This window comes from Spinacia oleracea, chromosome 1 (assembly GCF_020520425.1).
Source record: "Spinacia oleracea cultivar Varoflay chromosome 1, BTI_SOV_V1, whole genome shotgun sequence".
In the NCBI taxonomy this organism is placed as follows: Eukaryota; Viridiplantae; Streptophyta; class Magnoliopsida; order Caryophyllales; family Amaranthaceae; genus Spinacia; species Spinacia oleracea.
In genome coordinates, this window is record NC_079487.1 from 7,433,731 (window position 1) to 7,446,472 (window position 12,742).

The window sequence follows — 12,742 nt, forward strand, 5'->3', positions numbered from 1 at the left end:
TCAGTGAGATCAAGTGAGCTGAATGCCTAGCTAGAGGCCACTTCAGTTCAAGTGGAATTAATGATATTAATCCACAGCTTACTCTTGACTGAACCCGTAGGGTCACACAAATAGTACGTAAACGGATCAAGTATTTAATGGCATTAAATACTCCAACTATGGATATTCGGAATCGACGGATCTTGGTTTCAGTGGGAGCTGAGATCGTCACAGGCAAGAAATGAATACTCCGGAAACGATGATATTGCCGGAAACGGAAATATGGATCGTATCGGAAATATAAATATTATCCAAGTCGTAGATGTTACCGGAAACGGAAACATGGTACGTATCGGAAAATATTATAGGAAATGGAAATATTGCCGGAATCGGAAATATTTCCTGAAACGGAAATATTGTCTGAATCGGGAAATATTATTGGAAATAGAAATATTGCCGGAATCGGAAATATTGCCGGAAACGGAAATATTGTCTGAGTCGGAAATATTATCGGAATCGGAAAATAATTCCGGAAACGGAAATATTAAATATTTGTTCGAAACGGAAATTAATTCCGGAATCGGAAATGTTAAATATTGTTCGTATCGGAAATTAATTCCGGAATCGGAAAATTAATCGGAAGCGCGTCGTACGAATTAGCATCGGACGAGCTTGCTAGACGAAGGCCCAGCACGAAGCCAGGCCCCCGTCCAGCAAGGGAAACGCGCGCCACAACACGCCAGCCCAAGGCTGCGCCAGGCCCACCGCAAGGCAGGCCCAGCGCGCGCCCAAGGTTGCGGCAGTCGTGGGCTGCGATGCTCGGGTTGTGCGCGCGCGCGCATGGCGCCCCTCGTGGGCTGCTGTGCGTGCGTGGGTGTTTGTGTTCACATACGAAACCTAAAACGTACAGGATTCGTTTAATGATTAAATCCTAAAACTATTAGATAATGATTATTTAATTAGAGTCCTAGTAGGATTATAATTAAATAAATTAGTATCCTAATAGGATTCCAAAACCTTTTCCATAACTCTATAAATAGGTGCCTAGGGTCACATATTTACATAGATTATTCAAGTATTCAAAGTGAGTTTTTGAGAGAAAAATTCAGTCACATACCTTGCCTAAAAGTGCCGAAATTATTAGTACCTTAAGGGCGATTCTAGTTGGTCAATCTTAAGGCGGATCCGGACGTGCTGTGGACTATCTACGGAGGGACGACACTTGGAGTCCTAAAGACTTGTTCTTGTTCGGTTCGGGCGCAGCTAGGGAAGGCACGCAACAAAGAGTATGCATCTAAACTATGCTATATGATTATGTGTAAATAATATGTATTCCTGGCTAAATGGTTTTTCCGCATGATTTATGAATTGTCATATGTATCATAACCTAAAAGTGGTATCACGAGCCTCTTATTATTTTCATAATCTAAATTGCATGAACATGGTTAAATATTACAAATTTGCAAGAATTAAAAGGGGTGATTAATTTTCGTAATTGTTAATTAATTGCAAATTGCGTTTATTTAATTATACGTACGCAGTTTTTTCGGCAGTTTCTTCGTTACTCATCCAAATCGAGTGATTTTTGTGTCAATTCCGCATGTAAAAGGCATTCTAAAATTTTGACAAAATTAGTTTTTTTCTGCCGAACCCAGAATTCTCAAATTCGAAGCCTAACTATGACTTTTCGAAGGTTTTAGTTTTTCGAATGCAAAATTTCGTAAATTTAAGATGTTAAATTAAATATTTGCGATTCTTGTTGATAAATCTTGAATTTTTGATTGACCTACTGTATATGTTTAACAAGTTTGAATGCCTAACCTTGTATATGCAATCTAATTTGTGATTGACCTACTGTATATGCAATCTAATTTGTAATTATGATTAATTTGTTGAAAATTAGAATAATTTAGAATTAATTTGATTTTCATAATTAATTATAATTTAATTAGATTCCTATGATTAAAAACCACCATAAAAATTGTAAATTTATGATAAATTTTAAATTTTTATGACCTAGACTTGAATCCATGTTAATCGGAAATCAATTGAATAATAAATTTTCGATTTTTCGCCCTAAAATTATGAAATTAATATTATTTATTAATTTGTCATTAATTTTAAATATAAATTTTTTAAATTAAATGCGATTCGTTCATATAACTTGCACGCACAAAGCAATGGACGCTACGTGTTACCCTTAAGGCACTAGTGGAAAAACAATCATTTGCATCACCATATTTGCCTCGCACATTTAAACATGTGACGCAATTGACAGTTTTAAGCATTAAAATTAGTCATTTGCGTCGCAGAATTACTAATCTGCGACGCAGATGACTCTAAGATGTTCTTAAAGTCATTTGCGTCGCAGATTAATAATAATGCGACGCAAAATATTACCTCCTTTGCGTCGCAGAATTACTAATCTGCGACGCAGATGACTCTTAGAGTCATCTGCGTCGCAGATTTACTAATCGGCGACGCAAAGGAGGTAAAAAATTTTCGGTTTCTAATTAAAATTTAATTATTACCTTTTCCTTTTCTTTTTTAATTTGGTGCGACGCCCTGCTCCCATTCCCTTTCTCCCTCATACATTTCCTGCCTCCCCAAACTCTTTCTCTCTCATAATTTCCAGATCTCCATTGTTGAAATTCCAAAGCTTCTCTGTCTCTCCTTCAGAATCAGTATCGAGCTTTCCCTTCAAAGTCTCCTCTCACCAAATCATCCCAATATCTCAAATTTGTTTTAAAATTCAAGCTTAGCGAATACGAAGGAGGCAAACCCAGATCTGAAAGCGATGACGTCTTCAGCCGGATTTCAAGCCGCATTCTCTGCAAACTCCAGCTCTGAGGTGGATGACTCGGCGGCGACTCATCTGGGTGCGGTGGAAGTGGGGCTGAGTTTTTGGGGAATCTGTTGAGTCGACTCAGACCGAGTTGGTCCCGAGTTACACCGCCATAACAACGCCGAAGTGTTGGTGCTGGAGTTTCGGTTTTTATCGCCACCGACCTTGAATACCTTGTTTCGATCTAAAGGTATTTTCTCTCTCCCTACCGTGATTTCCATGTTTAATTAATTTTGCAACTTTTTCATATTGTTTTGATGAATCTAGGGCTTAATTATGTTAGTTAGTTGGTGATTTTGAGTATTTATTTTACGATTGTTTGAACTCTTCATTTTAGGATTTTGATTTCAGATGTTGTAGTTTGTTATTGATTATGTCGAATCTGTTTAGGATTTTGATTTTGATTTTAGGATTTTGATTTCAGATGAATCTAAATTTTGATTGTTTGAACCCTAGATTTTGATTTTGATTTTAGGATTTTGATTATGTCGAACTCTTAAAAGAGATTCATTAACTAGCTAAGACAATATCATGAAACATATAGTCCATCCAGTTGAAAAAATTCAGTAAGATTTACCTTTGGATTTTTTTCTTTGTCTACCATGATTGCTAGGCAACCCTGCAGTAGAAGCAAGAACTTAATAGACACACATATGCCACATATATGACAGAAAAAACAACTAATTTAGTCTTTTGGAACCTTGAAGAAATCTTCGCTGACATCTTACAGTCTGAACTCAGCCCATAGAACAGTAGAGGATGTAGAACTTGGACCAGACTGGGACCAGAAAGCCAACAGCCTGCTGCGTAAACATTTTGGGTACTCCGGGTTGAAAAGTTTTCAAATGGAAGCTCTTGGTGCTTGGTTTTCTCAGCAAGACTGTCTTGTTCTTGCAGCAACATGGTCTGGTATTTATTTTCTGATTCTTATTCTCCCTTTTCTGTGCATTTCTTCTTGAATCCTTTGTACAATGTATATACTGTGTCAATGTTTTTGAGGCTTTAATGTTTCTACAGGGAAATCTCTGTGCTTTCAGCTACCTGCGCTTTTTCTTTTCTTAATAAGGGTGAATATGTATTGCCTTTGTTGCTAAGAATGTGATTGTTCTGCTATTTTTGTTTGTTTTCTTTGGGCTGATTACATTATGAGCAATGTCGATATTTAGCTAGTTTATTGTAATATTTACTTAAACTTTTATGTTTAAAGTGTAGTTAGGTTATCAACATGTTGGTTGATCTATGGTGAATTTGCCTTTTATTGGGTTGTAAACTGTTTTGACAGGTATATATTAATGTATTATAACATTCCCGGTATTGGGGAGGGTCAAATTACAAAGGAAATATTGTCAAAATTTTCACCTAGTTTACTTTTATTTTTATGCTCTGAATATACTAGTACTGAAAGCTGCTTATTTTATTTAATCTATGGATTAAATAAAATCAGCAGCTCATTTTTTTTAGAATATCCAAAAGTCATTTGCGTCGCACTTTAGCTAATCTGCGACGCAAATGACATTTTTTTTAACATATTGAAAAGTCATTTGCGTCGCACATTTAGCTAATGTGCGTTGCAAATGACATTTTTTTTAACATATTGAAAAGTCATTTGCGTCGCACATTTAGCTAATGTGCGTTGCAAATGACATTTTTTTTAACATATTGAAAAGTCATTTGCGTCGCACATTTAGCTAATGTGCGTTGCAAATGACTTTTCAGCACCATGCCTGAAAAGTTATTTGCGTCGCACATTAGCTAATTGTGCGACGCAAATAAGGTTCATTTGCGTCGCATAAATGTGCGACGCAAATGACTTTTAGTCATTTGCGTCGAGAGCTTTTGCCACGCACGATGTGCGACGCAAATGTGCTTAAAAGTGCGATGCAAATGACCCTTTTTCCACTAGTGAGGGGTGTTGTATAGTGCGGGCATATGACGACGAGCAAGGGAGCTCGTTGCCCATGCGGCACGAATGCAATGAGAAAGGGCATGGTGCACGAGCACAAGGCAGCAGCCCTGCCTTGTGTCGTGGGCTATGAGCAATGGACAAATGGGCATGGGCGAAGGCAAGGCACGGCAGTCGCGTGTGGGCAGCAAGCGAGCTGCGCCACAACGCGCACTGCCTCGCGCAAGCGCGCGCAACCTCGCGCGCAGCGAGCGCAAGCTCGCGTGCCACGAGTGCTGCGCCCAGCGTCGATGCCGCGCGCAGCGAGCGCCTGCTCGCACCAAGCGAGCGCTAGCGAGCGCGCACAGCATGCGCTGGCGAGTGCACGAAGCGAGCGCTGGCTCGCGTGCATCGAGCGCTGGCGCGCGCGCAGCGAGCACATGCTCGCGTGCATCGAGCGCTGGCGCGCGCGCAGCGAGCACCAGCTCGCGCGATGGCTTGCGAAGGGTAGAAGCAGCAGCTATGCGACGCAGCGCATGGGCTGCGCGCACATGGCCAGCGATGGCTGTGTGCGTGTGGCCCATGGGCGTGCGATGCGTAGGGTGTTTGCGTTGCGATTAGATCGTTTTGAATGTTTAATTTGAAATTTTCAGTTTACGTAATTTTAATTAATTTTAAAATTAATAATTTAAATTATTTTCTTGGATTTTAATTTTGAATATTGTAATTATAATAAATTTTATTTATTCTAATTATTTTACTAAAATTAAAATCATGAATTAATTTAAATACGACTGAAATTAAATTAAACTTTTGGATTCAATTATAAATTTATATGAGCTTTAAATTTTAATTAAATTTGTATGTTTCCGGTTAGATAAGAAATACATTTTTATGTTTAAAATTAGTAAAGCATATGAATTTATTGGTTTAAGTGGGAGCGCTTTTAGTCATAAACTCTTGATTAGGTCTACAAATCCTTAAGGTTAAAACAACTTGATTAGAATTAATAAGGACTGAATAATTGGTAGATTATTGGTGCCCTTGATTAATTGCTGCAAATGTTTACGTGATGCATAATGTGTTTTACTAACCAGCTATGTGGGCCATTCATGATAATGAATGGGTGAATGGTATATATTGTATATGTACTGTTTTGCAGGTTATGAAGTGACTAGTATGGCCCAAATAGGATAGAAAATATGGTCTTCCTACCATTAATTTGAATGTAATTGGTCTAAAGTACCAAAGTTGTTTTTCAATTCAAATATGGTCTGCGTACCATCAAATAGTTGTAATTAGTTTTAATTATAGCTTATCCTATTTGAAGAAAATGGTGCCTCCCACGGAGATTTTCAAGACGGACTTTGAAGTTAAAGCTTCAAGATGAAGTCGGGCCATACTAGATCACATTTATCTTATGCATGTTTTAAGTTATTTATTGCTTTTAAATATGTCTTAAAATGCATGAGATCAAAAGCTTGATTATGTTGCATGATTAAGGATTTTAGTTCACTTAAAATCTAACCAACATAGTAAGAGCCTTAAGTTCCAAACTTAAAAATTGAGTTATAAGGTGCCATGCCAAACTATACACTTGCTTGGATATCCTTTACATCAATCTAGTAATAGTTTTCGTTCAGCGAGGTGTTACTTATTGGTCCTAAAGGGGCAAGGTACACAAATAATTGTGAGTACATGTTAGTTTTGGTGAAACTCAACGATATAAGTAAGGAGTCCTTTTATGTCGTGGCAAAATCGATAGGTTTACCTAATAAGTTCTTAGACGTACCTATCAACCAAGAATAGTTTCTAGACTATTAGCAAAAGGCTTTTGCTTACCTAAGATGTTTTAGGATTAAGTCGACAAACTGTGCTTAGTTCTTCAATGATTTTAGGATCTTGGAATCATTTTATTCACACCTGCCGGAACACATAACTTGAATAAAATGCTTAATAAACATTGAATTATGCATGTATGCTAGAATTTAAGTTTATTAAGAGAAACTGTGAATGGTTATTTATTTGTTTATTCTTTTCAATTGTAGTTTTGAATATGGCAAACAACAATCAAAACATCATCATAGGTTCTGAGCTTATGGTCAAGCTAAACCTGGCAAATTTTCTTGAATGGGAAGCTAAGCTAGTTGAAATAGTCAAACTCAATGGACTTGAGTATGTACTGTCACATCCCATGCCAAGCTACTATGCCAGAGACATGACCCCTGAGAGATTTTACGCCTGGGATGCGGATCTCAAAAAGGTTATGAGTCTCATGCTGAACAATATCCCTGATGATTGGGCTAGAAGGTTTGTAGCCTATGAACCTTTTACGCTCATCAAGAATCTGAGGGATATCTGTCGTGGAAGCACGGAGGACAGGGACCTGAACGTCCATGAGTTGATTGAATCAATGTCTGGTCTAAAGGTTAGTTCTCCCAACAGGTGTTATAGGATGGAGGTCCAAGAAACACATGTTCAGCTCCTTCGCACTAAACAGAGGGTAGGCGTCCCACTGAGGTTCCATGTGGATCTTATGCGTTCATACTTTGATCGCCTAAGTCTACTAGGAACACCAATAAGCGAAAGGATGGCAGTCTGTATCTTGCTCAATTCACTACACAGTGGGTTTGGTCGCTTCAAGCAACTATACCTAAGTGAACCAAGAGAAGAAACAGTTGCAGAATTTGTTCACCTTGTCAGAAAGGCTGAAATAATACTGGACTGTGAAGCCAAAGATTTACTCAAGGCTAGAAGGAGACCGTTCAAGAAAGGTGGAAAGTCCAAGGGCAATGCTAAATCACAGCAGGACAAGTCCACATGAAGCTGTCTTTATTGTGATGGAATAGGCCATTACAAAAAAGAATGTCCAAAGCTAAAGGAAGATCAGAAGAACGGAACAGTCGTTCCATATTCAGGTATTTTCGTTATAGACTGTATACTTGCTAATTCAACTTCTTGGGTATTAGATACAGGTTGTGGCTCACACTTATGTTCCAATCCACAGGGACTACGAAGAAGTAGAAAGTTAAGCAAGGGTGAAGTCGACCTACGAGTGGGAAATGGAGCACGAATTGCTGCATTAGCTGTAGGAACTTACTATTTGTCGTTGCCCTCCGGGCTAGTTTTGGAACTGGAAGAATGTTTCCATGTTCCAAGTCTTACTAAAAACATCATTTCAGTTTCTTGCTTAGATGCTAAGGGATTTTCCTTTTTAATAAAAGACAATAGTTGTTCGTTTTATTTTAAAGAGATGTTTTATGGATCTGCTAGATTAGTCAATGGACTTTATTTATTAGATCACGACAAACAAGTATATAACATAAATACCAAAAAGGCCAAAAAGGATGATTCAGATCTCACCTATCTGTGGCATTGTCGATTAGGCCATATAAACTTGAAACGCTTAGAAAGACTTCAAAAGGAAGGAATTCTAGAACCATTTGACTTAGAGGATTATGGTAAATGCGAATCATGTTTACTTGGCAAAATGACAAAGCAACCTTTCTCTAAAGTTGGAGAAAGAGCAAATGAACTATTGGGTTTAATCCATACAGATGTATGTGGACCAATGAGTACAAATGCTAGAGGTGGTTTCAGCTACTTTATCACTTTCACTGATGACTTCAGTAGGTATGGTTATGTCTACCTAATGAAGCATAAGTCTGAATCCTTTGACAAATTCAAGGAATTTCAGAGTGAAGTAGAGAATCAATTAGGCAAGAAGATTAAGGCACTGCGGTCTGATAGAGGCGGTGAATATCTGAGCTATGAATTTGATGACCATCTGAAAGAATGTGGAATTCTATCAGAATTGACTCCTCCTGGAACACCACAATGGAACGGTGTGTCAGAACGGAGGAACAGAACCTTGCTAGACATGGTCAAGTCAATGATGGGTCAGGCCAAACTTCCATTAGAATTTTGGGGACATGCACTAAATACAGCTGCACTCACTATAAATAGAGCTCCGTCTAAAGCTGTCGAAAAGACTCCATATGAATTATGGTTTGGAAAGCCTCCAAATGTGTCTTTTCTTAAGATTTGGGGATGTGAAGTATACGTCAAACGATTAATTTCAGACAAACTTCATCCAAAATCTGACAAATGTATCCTTGTGGGCTATCCAAAGGAAACAAAGGGGTATTACTTCTACAATACATCTGAGAACAAGGTGTTTGTTGCTCGAGATGGTGTCTTTTTGGAGAGAGACCACATTTCCAAAATGACAAGTGGGAGAAAAGTAGACCTCAAAGAAATTCGAGTCGAACAACAAACTCTAGAGAATGCTCAAGATGACATTCAGGATGAAACTCATAGATCTTTAGAAGAATCTGGTGAGAATCATGGTCAAACTAGAAATGTTACCCCGCGTAGATCGCAAAGATATAGATCTCAACCGGAAAGGTACTTAGGTATTTTGACGAACGAGAGCTATGACGTTCTATTACTTGATAGTGATGAACCTACGACTTACAAACAAGCTATGACGAGCCCTAGCTCCAAGCAATGGCAAGAAGCCATGCAAATCTGAATTAGACTCCATGTCTGAAAACCAAGTATGGGATTTGGTCGATTTGCCAGATGGCTACCAAGCCATTGGAAGCAAATGGGTTTTCAAACTGAAAAAGGACAAGGATGGGAAACTTGAAGTTTTCAAAGCTAGATTGGTTGCAAAAGGTTACAGGCAAGTCCACGGTGTGGATTACGATGAAACCTTTTCACCAGTTGCAATGCTAAAGTCTATTCGGATAATGTTAGCAATCGCTGCATATTACGATTACGAAATATGGCAGATGGATGTCAAAACTGCTTTCTTAAACGGCGTTTTAACAGAAACTGTGTTTATGACACAGCCTGAAGGTTTTGAGGATCCAAAGAATGCTAAAAAGGTATGCAAGCTAAAGAAGTCAATCTACGGATTGAAGCAGGCATCCAGGAGCTGGAATATACGTTTTGATGAAGCAGTCAGTGACTTTGGTTTCATCAAGAACGCAGACGAATCTTGTGTATACAAGAAGGTCAGTGGGAGCAAAATTGCTTTCCTGGTATTATATGTCGACGACATATTACTTATCGGAAATGACGTTCCTATGTTGAACTCTGTCAAGATTTGGCTTGGGAAATGTTTTTCGATGAAAGATCTAGGAGAAGCACAGTACATATTGGGCATCAAGATTTACAGAGATAGATCTAAAAAGATGATTGGACTTAGTCAAAGCACTTATATCAATAAGGTGCTTGATAGGTTCAAGATGGCGGACTCCAAGCGAGGCTACCTACCCATGTCTCATGGAATGACTCTAAGCAAGACTCAGTGCCCAAAAACACTTGATGAGCGTAGACGAATGAATGGGATTCCATATGCATCATTGATTGGTTCAATAATGTATGCTATGATATGTACACGCCCAGATGTTGCGTATGCACTTAGTGCTACGAGCAGATACCAGTCAGACCCAGGAGAGGCGCATTGGACTGCTGCCAAGAATATTCTGAAGTACCTGAAAAGGCACAAAGATGACTTCCTGGTCTATGGTGGAGATGATGAATTAATTGTTAAAGGCTATACGGACGCAAGTTTCCAAACCGACAAAGATGATTTCAGATCACAGTCTGGGTTTGTCTTCTGCCTCAACGGAGGAGCAGTAAGCTGGAAAAGTGCTAAGCAAAGCACCATTGCGGATTCTACAACTGAAGCGGAGTACATTGCTGCACATGAAGCAGCAAAGGAAGCTATATGGCTAAGGAAGTTCATAGGTGAACTTGGTGTAGTCCCCTCCATTAAAGGACCAATAGCCCTGTATTGTGATAATAACGGAGCTATTGCACAGGCAAAGGAGCCTAGACACCACCAGAGAGTCAAGCATGTACTTCGTAGATTTCACCTTCTACGAGAGTTCGTTGAAAGAAAAGAAGTCGAGATAAGCAAAATTGGAACTGATGACAACATATCAGATCCATTGACTAAACCTCTGCCGCAGGCGAAGCACAACTCGCACACTGCAGCTATGGGAATCAAGCATATTGGAGAATGGCTTTGATGTCTCTGTTTAATGTTTTAAAGTTTTAGAGTTTAAATCTTTGTAAAACATTATTGGTTAATCATTCACAATAAATGAAAAGAATTCATTTTTCCATTTAATTTGTGGTTTATTAAATGATGAGTCCCTTCAATTTGACGATATATTCAAGATAGACTGTCAGGACCAGTCCTGTGACTAAGAAATGTCTATCAAGTGAACTTGAATGTCAAAGGTTGAAAATGGTCCCTAGTCGGAGTTTTCTATAAAATTAGACGCATAGAAAATGTTAGACGACTAGAATGCAAGATGACTAGTAGTTCTGTTTCTTGAACTATGTGGACATGGCAATGTCATAATCATTTGCATAGATACTTACTTTGTGAAGACTAGTATCGGACAAGACCTATAAAACTTTACTGTAAGAGATGAAAATCTGTCATAAGTAAATTTCATTAAAATTATTAGACACTGAATCCTCAATACCTGAGTGATTTGAGATTACTTGTTTGAGAACTGGTTACTTTGACGTTGACCAACCGTCGCACCGTAAAAGGAGGCTATAAAGGCAAGGCTCAGGTAATCACCTATCAAACGAAGTCTAATCTCAAGATCGCAAGATTGGGATTGTCCTCCCATAAATCGGGATGAGATGCTTAAAAGTTGTACAAGGCCACTCGGAGAGCTAGAAACTGTGAAATGCATGGCCGTGCTCGGATGAATCATAGGCTATGATTATCTGTTTATTTGATCAGTTGAACTCTGAAACCGAGGAACACCTCTGGACATAATAAGGATGACAACTCTTACCTTATGTTCAAGAGCAAGCATCGAGCGACAAAGGAATTAGGAAATGCACACTTGTCCCTAAGGACAAGTGGGAGACTGAAGGAAATAATGCCCTTGGTCCAAGTATGCATTCAATGATAAGTCTAATATATGCGGTTCAGTATTAATTAACAAGTTAATAATTCAGTGAGATCAAGTGAGCTGAATGCCTAGCTAGAGGCCGCTTCAGTTCAAGTGGAATTAATGATATTAATCCACAGCTTACTCTTGACTGAACCCGTAGGGTCACACAAATAGTACGTAAACGGATCAAGTATTTAATGGCATTAAATACTCCAACTATGGATATTCGGAATCGACGGATCTTGGTTTCAGTGGGAGCTGAGATCGTCACAGGCAAGAAATGAATACTCCGGAAACGATGATATTGCCGGAAACGGAAATATGGATCGTATCGGAAATATAAATATTATCCAAGTCGTAGATGTTACCGGAAACGGAAACATGGTACGTATCGGAAAATATTATCGGAAATGGAAATATTGCCGGAATCGGAAATATTGCCGGAAACGGAAATATTGTCTGAATCGGGAAATATTATTGGAAATAGAAATATTGCCGGAATCGGAAATATTGCCGGAAACGGAAATATTGTCTGAATCGGAAATATTATCGGAATCGGAAAATAATTCCGGAAACGGAAATATTAAATATTTGTTCGAAACGGAAATTAATTCCGGAATCGGAAATGTTAAATATTGTTCGTATCGGAAATTAATTCCGGAATCGGAAAATTAATCGAAAGCGCGTCGTACGAATTAGCATCGGACGAGCTTGCTAGACGAAGGCCCAGCACGAAGCCAGGCCCCCGTCCAGCAAGGGAAACGCGCGCCACAACACGCCAGCCCAAGGCTGCGCCAGGCCCACCGCAAGGCAGGCCCAGCGCGCGCCCAAGGCTGCGGCAGTCGTGGGCTGCGATGCTCGGGCTGTGCGCGCGCGCGCATGGCGCCCCTCGTGGGCTGCTGTGCGAGCGTGGGTGTTTGTGTTCACATACGAAACCTAAAACGTACAGGATTCGTTTAATGATTAAATCCTAAAACTATTAGATAATGATTATTTAATTAGAGTCCTAGTAGGATTATAATTAAATAAATTAGTATCCTAATAGGATTCCAAAACCTTTTCCATAACTCTATAAATAGGTGCCTAGGGTCACATATTTAC

At 39.1% G+C, this 12,742-nt stretch overlaps 1 long non-coding RNA gene across 1 annotated transcript; it reads left to right on the forward strand.

Annotated features, from left to right (window-relative positions):
- Positions 1-2,199: 2,199 nt before the first annotated feature.
- Positions 2,200-4,165, forward strand: LOC130466251 (uncharacterized). Its single transcript, XR_008926285.1, has 2 exons — positions 2,200-3,014; positions 3,438-4,165. It is a non-coding gene; the product is annotated as an uncharacterized lncRNA (long non-coding RNA).
- The last annotated feature ends 8,577 nt before the right edge of the window (positions 4,166-12,742 follow it).